This window comes from Hippopotamus amphibius, chromosome 16 (assembly GCF_030028045.1).
Source record: "Hippopotamus amphibius kiboko isolate mHipAmp2 chromosome 16, mHipAmp2.hap2, whole genome shotgun sequence".
Classification (NCBI taxonomy): domain Eukaryota; kingdom Metazoa; phylum Chordata; class Mammalia; order Artiodactyla; family Hippopotamidae; genus Hippopotamus; species Hippopotamus amphibius.
The window spans coordinates 48,944,639-48,956,731 of NC_080201.1; the positions used below are offsets into that span (position 1 = coordinate 48,944,639).

The following is a 12,093-nucleotide window of genomic DNA, read 5'->3' on the forward strand; positions in this document are numbered from 1 at the left end:
GGTGGGGAAGCAGCAGGCAAAACTTCTGATCATCTCGTGTAGGGCGGGTTAGAGCCCACAAAAAAAATCTTCCACAGGAATTTCTCTGGCAGTCCAGTGATTAAGACTCCGCATTTCCACTGCAGGTGGTGCAGGCTGGATCCCTGGTCGGGGAACTAAGATCCTGCATACCATGTGGTGCGGCCAAAAAAAAAATCTTTCACATCAATCACTTCATTAGTTCTTTTTTAAAATTTATTTATTTATTTATTTATTTAATTGGCTGTGTTGGGTCTTCATTGCTACACACGGGCTTTCTCTAGTTGCAGTGAGCGGGGGCTACTCTTCCTTGTGGTGCGCGGGCTTCTCATTGCGGTGGCCTCTCTTGTTGCAGAGCATGGGCTCCAGGCATGTGGTCTTCAGTAGTTGCAGCACATGGGCTCAATAGCTGTGCCTCACGGGCTCTAGAGCGCAGGCTCAATAGTTGTGGCACACAGGCTTAGTTGTTCCGCGGCATGTGGTATCTTCCTGGGGCAGGGATCGAACTCTTGTCCCCTGCATTGGCAGGCAGATTCTTACCCACTGCGCCACCTAGGAAGTCCACTTCATTAGTTCTTGAAAGAATTCTGAGAGTCAGATACCATTATTCCCATTGTACATATAAGGATTGTGAATTCACAGAGGAAAAGGGATGTGTTCAAAGCTACACAGGGCAGATTCAAGACTAAGATCCAGCTCACAGTTCAGGATTCTTCTATCATTTCAGAGGAGTAAGAGATTCTCCTAGCTAATGCTAACACAAACTCACTAATGGGAACTGGGGACTGGCTTTCAGACATTAGCATTCCCTCTGTCTCTGTCCACTCTCCCCAAGGCTGTGCGCTGTCCTCCTGCCATATCTTTTTCCATTCTATTCCCCTGTAACCCTGCACTTGCTGCTCTTTTGTCCACCTTTCAGGAGCCACTGTGCTCTGCGGAAATGGATCAGTGAATGGCCCTGCTGGCCAGGGCTCCACAGCTCAGATTTACCCCACCGGCTCCTTCTTGAGGCCCCAGAGCTGCTGAGAGAGGAGTCATTTGTAGTCAACAAATTTGCAATCATTGCCATCAGTTTCCATTTTTCCTAATATCTCCTCTGGGTCCAGCTTCTTTTGACCAGCCTATAAAAAGAAATCAGTTGAGACCCTTTGGGGACATATTCTTTGGAAGTTAGTGAGAAAGAAGGCCTTCAACCCCCAAACCTCTGTTTGTTGTTGTTGTTGCCACTCTCCCATCCCATAGATGGATGGAAACCTCGCCTAAAATCCCCCACATTTGATTCCCTAATCCCATTACCTGTCCTCAAAAGCAAGTCCAGAGTGAGCTCCAGATGCCTTAATCCCAAAGGTCTTGACTTTTCGTATCTTGATAACCCAAAGATGTTCTAATGGGAGCATTCAAGTCCTGCAGCCAACTTAGGGGAGTCAGAATTTGGGGGCTGAGATAGTTGTGCTGACTATAGAGACAAATCAGGTCTATGACTGGGCACTGATGCTGGCACCACATCCTTTTTCTTGGCTGCAGTCCACTCCAAGGTGGGTGGTGGTGGGATGGAAAGCCCACATCCCATGAGCCCTGCCTTTGTAATACAGAGAATTGGCTCTAGGGGGCACTGCACTCCATGACACTTGGGCCCCTGTTTAACAAGGAAAAGAACAAAGTATTCTGAGTACATATAAGGAGGAGACCTGACCACCCAAAAGAAGAGTGATGTGTGCTCCACACTTTGAGGTAAAGCCCTGCATGGATCCTATAGCTTTGCTCCCTCACGTTTGGGGAACGATGCAGAAAGCCCAGCTGGCTGGCATCAGTTGACTGTAAAGTCAGAGGTACTGTAAAGCCCAAGGTCAATCAATCTTGGCTTACTCTATTTTTTTGAATGACATTACTGATAAGGAGCCCAAGTCTGTTCCCAGGCCTGGGACTGCTACTGTGGCCTTATAAGTGACTTCACAGCTAGGGCTGGGACTTGAATGCACTTAACTTTATGGAAAGAAACAATTTTCCAGGCTGACAAATATATTACCAGGGTGGGCTAGTTTCTATTGGGTGGAGAGTTATCCAGCATGGGAGTAGTGATAGCATCCAGAACAGATTAAGGTTGTAAAGTGGTAGCCAGGCATTTTAAATATATTATTTCACTTAATTCTTAAACAATGATTCTATGACTTATCATCATCCATCATCCTCCATTAATTAAACAACTTTTAAAAAGAGGACATGGTAAAAATATTCAAAACATATTAAGGAACATATACTAAAGAGAAAGTCACCTGTCCTGTTTCCCCTTCAGAAAGGTAACCCTGGTTGTGTCTTTTTACAGGTGTTCTGTACATATAAGTATATATGTAAAATATATTATTTTTCTTATACAAATGGCAGTATGCTATATACACTTTTCTCAATAATCTTAAAGATAACTCATATTAAAACATACAGTTCTGTCTCATTTTTCATCAGTAGTCAACAGTTGTCAGCTGCATGGTATTCCACTGTGTGGCTGAATTATTTGTTTAAACTTCTATTAAAGGAAATTGGGCAGTCTCCAACCTTTTGCTATAACCCATGCCACAAATGAATATTATTGTTAATGCTTGTTTTAATTAACTTAAATTAAAAAACTGAAGCATTGTAAATCTATTGTCATTAAACAACTTATTTTAGATATACTGGCTTAAATAAAATTAATTTCACCTTTTTAATTTTTTAATGTAGAATTTTAAATTGCATATTTGGCTTGTATTATATTTCTATTAGTACTGCTTTAGATTATCACTGTCCAGTGGTGGTCTGGACTTTGCTCCTTGGGGGTAGGAACCCAGTCTATCTTGATTTCTCCGGTGTCCTCATATTCACCCAACCCGGCATGAAGTAGGTGCTTAATACATTTTGTTGAATGAATGAGCGAGCAAATGAATAACCCTCTGCCCTCTCTCGGGAAGAAGAGATATATGCTTCCCAGCTCAGTCTTACTGAGCATCCTCTTGGAAGGAAGATGAGGTGGGAATCGTATTGACTGGGTTTTCTTGACCAGAGAACCTTGCAATTTTAGCCAGTTCCCTGGGTAACCCCTAATGGAGTAGGAGTGACAACATCCAATTTTTGAAAAAAGGGTCAGATCCTTGATTATGTCAGCAGGTGGACTAAATTTGAACAAAATTTCCCAGGCCGTAGGTACTCAACAAACACTGGTTACCCTAAGAATGTGCAATCAACTAGCGAATGGTAGGTAACAGGGCCTCCAGGGCAACCCCCTGGGTGGTGGTCTTGAGACTCCCGTCGAAGGCAGAGCTCCGGAGCCGCCTAATAGGCTGGGAGGCGACCAGACCCGAATCCCAACACATTCCGGCGTCCCTGCTCTCCGCGTGGGAGGGAAGAAGGGCGTGTCTGCCTCTTAAAGGCTGGGGCCGCGCCTGTTACCTGCGACGACCGGACTCCCGACAAGGGACCGGTACGGCGTGTGTGGCGGCACTCAGAACCTAAGTGAAGGACCAGACCTAGAATAGGAGCGCCTGAGCAGCGACCTTGGGGATGCTGCGGGAGGACTCGGTCAACAAAACGGTTAGCTCCCCAACCCCGCGCCCGGCGGACTGACCGAGGCGAGGGGAGTGAGCGCGCGTGCGCACTGGCGCGCGCCCGGCAAGAAAAAGCCCAGCGCGAGACCCCGCGCGCGCGCGCGCGTTCGAAAGGAAAAAAAAGTCCTCTCCGCGGGGGCCCGCGGCAATTTAGGCCGGGAGTTGGCCGGCGAGCGCGCGTGCGCGAGCGCCCATAGACGCCCTTCTCCACCGCTCCCCTGTGTTGGGGGTCTAGCGCTCTGCTCCGCTGTTCCCGCCTCTCCCGAGGCTCGCGCCCTTGGGGTAAGTACCTCGCGCGTTGCGGAGAGAGAGGAAGAGGATCCACCAAAGGAAGGGAGGAGGCGGACAGGGCTGGGAAAAAGGGGAAAGCCGACCTCGCAGAGCGAAGAGCGCGGTCCGCGGGCTGGAGTCTGCAGAAGACACGCCTCCATCCCTCACGCCCCTCGGGGCTGCGGAAGTACTCTGGAGACTCGAGAGGCACGGAGGCGACAGGTGGACTACCACTCCCAGAAGGCGGCGCTGCGCCGCGCCTACCGCTCCCGGCAGCACCTGCGCGCCAGGCTTTTTTCAGCTTGCTGCTGCCTAGGGCAAAACTACAGTTCCCAGGAGGCCTCGCGCTAAGCGGCTTGGAAGTGGGCAGCCTGGAAGTCACTCGGGCCACTGGAGCTGGCGGCGTCTCCAGCAAGCGGCGCGGTTCTGGACGCCGCGGTCGTGGGGCCCGCGGGGCGGGCAGCCGGGACGCCCAGGTATGTGGCTCCGAGTGCAGGGTCGGCCTCGCGCAAGGGTGGTGGGGAATCGGTGTCCACTCGAACCCCGAGGGTCAGCGCGGGCGGGCGACTGGGCGGGCGGACGGCCGGGTGTGGGCACCGGTTGTTGGGGGCGGCGGCGGCGGGACTCTAGCCCTCCGGACCTGGACTCGTGCCCGCATGCTTCAACTTTCCGGACGAGCTACCCGGCGCTGTTGCGGAAGAGCGTGGCATGGGAGTCGGGTAGCAGTGGGTTCGCGTCCTGGCTCTGCCACTCCGGAGGTGCGATCCAGGGAAACCGCGCCGAACCTCAGTTTCCCCTTTCGGTCAGACCGGGGAAGAAGAGTGACTGTCTTTTGCTGGGAATTCTGTTGAGATGTTGAGATCTGGTGAATATAGCATTTGGCACATAGAAGGCACTTATTACGTATTTGCATTATTGTTAGCTCCCGAGAAATGGGGTGAAGGTACTATCGACCGAATGTGGTAAGTTGAGGGTGAGCCGAGTCCATAGTTCGCACTCAATGCAGGGTGGCTGCTGTTAACTGAAATTATTTTGTTAAGAGCTTTGGTTTGGGAGACAGAGCCAAGTTCAAATTTAGGTTTTACCATTTACCAGCTGTGTGACCTTGGGCGACAGACTTCACTGCTATGTGCCTTGGCTTCTCTGTCTGTAAAATGGGGATTTTAATAGCAGCCACCTCGTAGAGTCATTTTGAGGATGCAACGAGAAATACCATTTGTGAAATTCTTAGAGCCGCAGCTGGCACATAGTCAGCATTTAATAAATGGTACCATTTATGCAGTGTTTTCCCAGTGTTTTCTCAGAGACCCCCTTAGGGTGGGGCTCTGGCTGTAGTGTTGGTCTTCCAGTGGGCCAAACTCAAAACTGGTCTGGTTGACTTCCTCTCCTGCAGCCTCAGCTTCCATCTGTGTAAAATAGGGTAACAGTATCAGCTTCAGAGGGTTGTAAGGATTTGCTGAGATTATATTCCTAGTCCAGAACCATCTTTCACTAAGTAGCAGCTCTTATAATTGTTCTTCTTCAGTGTTCTCCATCTGGCCCAGAGACTGCCTAAATGTGGTGGGATGTGACATGACAGCCCTGAGCTCTCCCACATGTTCACTCCCAGCCTCAGTGTCCCATCTGTGAAATGGTAGTCATAGGACATTTGTGTCAGGGTTGTTTTGATGATTCCAGGAGATAATTCACATTTAGTGTTCAGCACAGGGCTAGGTGCATAGTAAGCACTTAATAAACATGTCTTGTTTTTCTCGATAGACCTTTGCTGCTTGTGTTTGTATTTACAGGGCAGAGTAGGGACAAGGTGAATGTTACCCTCCCTTCCAATTTTTATTCACCAAAGGTTAAATTGTGGAACATACTGCGGTATAAGGGCCCGAGAAGAAATGGTACTGACTCGCTCTCAGAAGCCCACTGCTCAGCTCTCACACACTCCTCCCCACAAGCCAACACATCACTCTAGTGCTTTATGTACTGTACCACTGCTGCCAGCACTTGACTCTGTCTCAAAGCCCAATTAGCCCTCTGAGCTCCAGCTCCAGATGTGGAGCCTGTGCTCCTTGATGTCCCCTGGTGACTGTCCCCTGGGTACCATGAACTCAAAATGTTCAACCTAAACTCCTTTTCCTCCCAGACCCAGTAGTCACTGTCTTGGCAAATGGGCCAAGCCAGAAGCTTGGGAGTTGCTTTTCTCCTGGAGGCTTCCCAGGTTCAGTTGATTGGCGAGAAGGATGGAGCTGTCTTATTTCATAGCAACCATTTCATTGGCCTGTTTTGATCTCCCATCTTGTGGGCACTGAAAGTCCCCCTTGGCCATTTCCAACAAGGTCGAGTTGTTTCTTTCAAGTCACCAAGGATTAATGAATGTGAAACATTGTATAAGTAAGGCGCTGAGAAGGCACTATGGACTTGGCCAGATTGCAATGGCCACAAGTATGGAGTAAAGCCCTGGCTTTCAGGGGGCCCGTTTCTACAGTTTTAGCCTGGCAGAGCTCAGCTGAGTCGCTAAATTTCTTTCTGAAAAGTTACACCATGTCAGCGGGTTAGAATATCCTCTGTGGGAAGGGCCATCCTGAGCATTTTGGGAGGTGACACACACACCCAAGAAGAGGCTGGGCAGGGAATTCATTAGCTCTGTGTTTAGGGTGAGTCTGTTGTCAGATCTGTCATTGTAGTTTCATTTGGTGATAAGAACTGGTGGTCTAAAATTTGTGATGACCACTGCATTTACCTAAGTGCTTTTTTATTATTTATTTTTGGCCATGCCGCACGGCGGGATCTTAGTTCCCCAACCAGGGATCGAACCCAGGACCAGGGAATTTCCCCTAAGTGCTTTTTTGAATCTGAGGAAATAAAGCAATGACTTAAAAAAAATCTTGGTCTTAATTGTTAGTGACAACAGCACGTGGGTTTTTTAGCAGTCTGTGTGGAATGGTCAGAGTTAAACATGAGCCTGTTTTTCAGACATTGCAGTTGTTAGGTGGTAAATCAAAAATGGAATTTAGAATGTGCAGTGATTGGCGCCTTTTTTTCCCCTGTAAAAGGTATTTTGCTGTTATATTTCAAACTTTGGTTTAAAAAAATGGCACAGGTTATGATAACAGTGTAACCTTGTTATGTATTTAATTTCCCAAATCTAAATTAAATGTCTGTATGTTTTAATAAAAGAATTGAACAGTCATTTCCTCTAAAGTGTTTGTTTTTAGCTATTAGAATGAGAGGCTGTTGGACCAGTGTGTGCATTTGTGCTTTCTTTAAGCCGACACTGCTCCTGTTTCTTAGGACTGCTCTGGTCCTGGCCTTAATTTGTGTATGTGTGTGAATGGGTTGAATTTGGCTTTTAAAAAGTTATGCAAAGATATACATGTTCATAGTAATATCTCAAACAATACAGAGAGATGTAAGGAAAATAATAGGTGCCACCCTCAACTCCAAACTCCCGTCCCTCAAAGACAACTATGTATTCAGACTGTGAGTATTTATTGAGGATCCAGTGTGAGGTTTTGGAGATGTCTGAGAACAAAGTAGATTCTCTGCTCTTGGAAACTTGGGTAGATGCTCTCACTTACCTTTTTCTGTGCTTATGTGGATGTACGTATGCAAATATTGACCATCTTCTTCCTCTCCCTCACCACTCCCCCAAAAAGGAGGGATCAAGCCACACATATTTGTAACTTGATTTTTTAAATATTCGATAGGGCATATCTCTTCAAGTCATTACATACAGATTTGACTCATTCTTTTTTTTTTTTTAATATTTATTTATTTATTTGGCTGCGCTGGGTCTTTGTTGTGGCATGCGGGATCTTTTCTGAGGCATGTGGGATCTTTAGTTGTAGCATGTGTAATCTTTTAGTTGCAGCATGCCAACTCTTCGTTGCAGCGTGTGGGATCTAGTTCCCTGACCAGGGATCGAACCCAGACCCCTTGCACCGGGAGTGCAGAGTCTTAGCCCCTGGACCACCAAGGAAGTCCCTGACCCATTCTTTTTAACAGCTAGACCCACATTCTTCAGTGTGGAGAGACCATGCTCCACACCACCATTTCCGTATTGGTGGACACTTAAGTTGTTTCTGGGATTTCTTTTACATTCACAGACACACATCCAGTAAGCATTCTGGTACATATGCAGCATACATAGCATGGCAGCTAAAAGCATAAACTCTGGACAGTGAACAAGACAGACAATATCCTTGCTCTCCTAGGGTTTACGTTCTAGCTGAGGGGACACGCAATAAACAAGGTAATTTCAGGTGGTTTTAATTTCAGATGGAGGAAATAACAGGGTGAAGGGATGGAGAGAGGGGGTGGGGCAGACTGGTGGTGGGGAAGGGATGGTTACTTTAGCTTATATGGCCTGGGAAGGCCTCCCAGGCCTCCCTGAAGGGGAGTCAGTTGAGCTGAGACCTGAATAAGCAAGAGGCACCAGCTGTGCCAAGAGCTGGGGGAAGACCATTCCAGGCAGAGGTAGCAGCAAGTGCAAAGGCTCAGATGTGGAAATGAGTTTGCTACAAAAACAGTATCGTTGTGGCTGGAGAAGGGTGAATTCCCATTGTTCAAGTTCACGCTACTGTATTTTTTGTAAAATAATAATGATGGTAATAGCAGCTAACATTTCCCAGTACTTTAGTATGTACTAGGTTCTCTTCTAAGCATTTCACACTCTTCCTCAGTTAATCCTCAGAAGAGCCCAGTGAAGCAGATAAATATATGGAACTCACTTTACAGACGCGCAAGCTGACTCCAGGGTCCAGGCTGTTTGCCCATATGCCACACTCCTCTTCCTAGGCCCTCTTTACTAGGCTGAGGCAAGTTTAAGAAGTGGGTGCAGCATTTCCTTTCCACGTTGTTTGACTTGCAAAGCACTGGGGACTATATTTAGGACCTCATTCATGTGGCAGCAGGAGTGGTCTGGGGATATGGCATCGTTTCCACTGACAGTAAGACACGATGGGGTCAGTTTCCGTTGGGATACTCAGTTGGTTGTTTCAAAACTAAAGGCCCTTCAGCAGAGCCTGTCCTCAAATAAAACAAGGTCGACTGCGTGGCTGCCACACCAGACCCAAGTTAGCAAGAAATGAGGCGTGGTGTCGAAGGAGTCTGAACAAGGTGGTGTCCCATTTGGGTAAGCTTTGTAAAAGGACTTAGGCCCCATCGGGGAAAGAGTGTTTCTAAGCACCAGGCCAGCATGATAGACCGTTAAAGTATTAAAGTACAGTTCAGTAATTAAAGTGCTGATGCCTGGCCCTGCAGAGGCTCTGGGACCCTGTTCCAGCCACCATGACTGTGTCCATTTTGATTTGGTATAGCTTTGACCTTAAGGGTTGTTCAGTATTTTGAATGAAGAGCAGGCCTGGTTAGATGTGAGGATGATAGTGGTTGCTTTTATGACCAGGAAAAGTATGGAGAGCATCTTTCATCCAGCCATCTGTGAAACTTCTTTTCTACCCAGCGTGTGTGCCAGGCACCATGCTAGACACTGACAGTGTGGAGTCAAATAAGAAGACTCTGGTTCTCAAGGGTCTGCACCAGTACTGTCCATTAGAGATACAATGCGAGCCATATACAGAATTTAAGATTTTTATGGGGATCACATTTAAAAGAGTAAAAAGAAACAGGAAATTGATTTTAATAATAGATCTTATTTAGTCCAAAATAGTGTCATTTCAGACTTCCCTGGTGGTTCAGTGGTTAAGACTCTGCACTTCCAATGCAGGGGGTGTTGCTTTGATCCCTGGTTGGGAAATTGAGATCCATGCCATGTGGCACAGCACCAAAAAAAAAAAAAAAAAAGTATCATTTCAACATGTAGTCAGTATAAAAATTATTGAGATATTTTACATTGTTTTTTTCACATTGTCTTCAAAATACAATGTGTATTTTACACCTTCAGCATCTCCATTTGCACCGGCTACATTTCAGGTGCTCAGTAGCCACATGTATTTGGCAGTGTGGACCTAGGGTATGAGACTCACATGTAGGTCAAGGTTCACAGTGATAGATCGAAGATGCCATTTCTGTTTTATCTTGGTGAATAAGGGCGGATGAGTGATGAAAAGCATATTTATCATAGGCAAGGGTAGCTAAACTTACAGCTGTCACCCATCAGAGGCACCTTTTGGGGCCTGGCAGTGTGCTTGGTGTGTGTGACCTGTGTTCTGAGGTGGCAGGGACCCTGATCATCCCCGCTATATAGGTGAAGAAGCTGAGGTCTGGCAACGAGAGGCCAGTTGCTCACGGTTAGGAAGTGATGGAGGCAGAATTTGAACTCAGGTGCAGAGACCATACTCTTAAGTCTCTGTTGTATATGTTGTGCTAGTGTTTGAGGGTTTGAGGGATGGGGTCTGAGCTTTGAGCAGCAAAAACCATAGGAAGGACTCATCACACAAAATGAATTCCCAGAGTTTGTCAGCACCGATCCTTGAGTTTTACGTTGGTGCTGGGGTGCTGATTTAGACCTGAGTGACTGGCTGATCCCCTCCTTACGATGAGCTCGAGGTTTCGTGGTAACAGGTCTTTACTGCCCAGGAAGGAGAAGGGTCTTTGGGGACTGAGGACGGTGGGCAGGGTGAGTGAAGGAAACAAGGAAAGGACCCAGCCTATTGAAAGCCCATCCTTTGGGTGTGAAGCCTCTTTTCTCTTTCATCTGTCTCCTCTGTCCTTCTCAGCTTGGCTTCCTGTGGGAGCTGTGTGGCCTTTTTCTGTGAGCTCAGCGACAGCAGAGTTTACCCAGTGGTGAGTCTTGCCCTTGCTCTGATCCAGAGGCATTGCTGGGTGGGGGGCTGGGGGAAGGGGACTCTTTCAGGAACTCTTTCATCTATGGGAGTCATTGTCTTTAGACCTTTTATTTACTCTCTTGGTTCAGGGTTCCCCATCTCAGGAGCAAGGAGTGTTTGGGCCTCCTACCCAAACAAGGCAGGTGCTGGAGAGTCTGAATCTGTTCATGTCCCCAGGTGGCTGACCTGGTGCCAGCCCCTGTCTCCAGGTGGTAATTCAGGAGAGCTTTAACCTCTTTACCACTCTTAACTCCTACTGCTGGACAGTGCCTGGCAGGTAAAAGATGCTCACTAAGTGTCTGTTGGCTGAATTATTGATACGAGCTAACATTCACTGAGCTCTTACTGTGTACAAGGCACTGCTCTGAGTACTTTTCATGTTATAGCTCATTTAATCCTCATAACTACTCCATGGTGTAGATGCTCTTATTATTCACATTTCCTATGTAAAGAAACTCAGGTCTTGAGAAATGCAAATAACAAAGCTGGTGAGTGTCAAAATTGGGATTCAAACCTAAACCAAGTCCAGGCTCTTAAACGCTCACTCTGGTCTCTCCGTGGACGGCAGATGGCCAAATGGCGTGAGCAGCAGGGCCTCGCTGACTAATTGCAGCCTCTCTGCTCTGCGCGTGGTCTCTGAGCTCCTGGTCCAGGGCAGCCCTGCAGCAGGTCCCAGACCCCTTTGGGCCTGGAAGCTGGACATCTCTCTGGACGTGGGGTTTTTCTGTGATTCTGGAACCTGCCCTTCCCCTTTATTTTTTTATTTTTTATTTATTTTTTTATTTTTGGCTGTGCCGCAACATGTGGGATCTTAGTTCCATGACCAGGGGTCAGACCTGCGCCCCCTGCATTGGAAGTGCAGAGTCGTAACCGCTGGACCACCAGGGAAGTCACCCTTTCTTTAAAATAACAAAAACACACTGGATATTTGACATTATTAAGAAATTCTTGTTTATTTTTTTAGGTGTGATAATGATACTGTGGTTCTACTAAAGAAAAGACCCTTACTTTAAAGACTTACATTCTGCAATACCTATAAACTGTTAAGATGTCTGGGATTTGCTTCAAAATAGTACAGATAGGTAGGGAGTAGAGGGGGTCAAGTGTACTGGCGTGTAAAGAGATGAAGATTGGCTCTGGGGTGATTCTGTTGAAGCTGGCTGGAGGAGGTTTATAATACTCTTCTTTTCACCTTTGTGTGTTTGAAATATCTCACCATGAAAAGTTAGAAGCAAGTATATAACAAATTTCACTCAGTGTTTGTATGTTTCAAGCTCAGGTATAGTATGGAGGAATTCCCTGCCTCTGCCCAGTCCACTTATATAGTAAAAAGGATTTTTTTTTTCTTTTTATCATACCAGTCAATATGTGGCTCACAGCTTTGGAAACCCCTTTGGTAAAGCAGTGTCCAGTCACAGCCAGGGCAACGGTGAGCCTCCAGCGGCCAAACACTT

At 47.0% G+C, this 12,093-nt stretch overlaps 1 protein-coding gene across 5 annotated transcripts in view; it reads left to right on the top strand.

Moving 5' to 3' along the window:
* Positions 1–3,462: 3,462 nt before the first annotated feature.
* Positions 3,463–12,093, top strand: part of SIPA1L3 (signal induced proliferation associated 1 like 3) — a 240,434-nt gene continuing 231,803 nt past the window's right edge. For all 5 annotated transcript variants that reach the window (XM_057711283.1, XM_057711289.1, XM_057711288.1 and 2 more), the window contains exon 1: positions 3,463–4,339. The gene's annotated coding sequence lies outside the window, so the exon portion shown is untranslated. The remainder of the gene's footprint in view (positions 4,340–12,093) is intronic.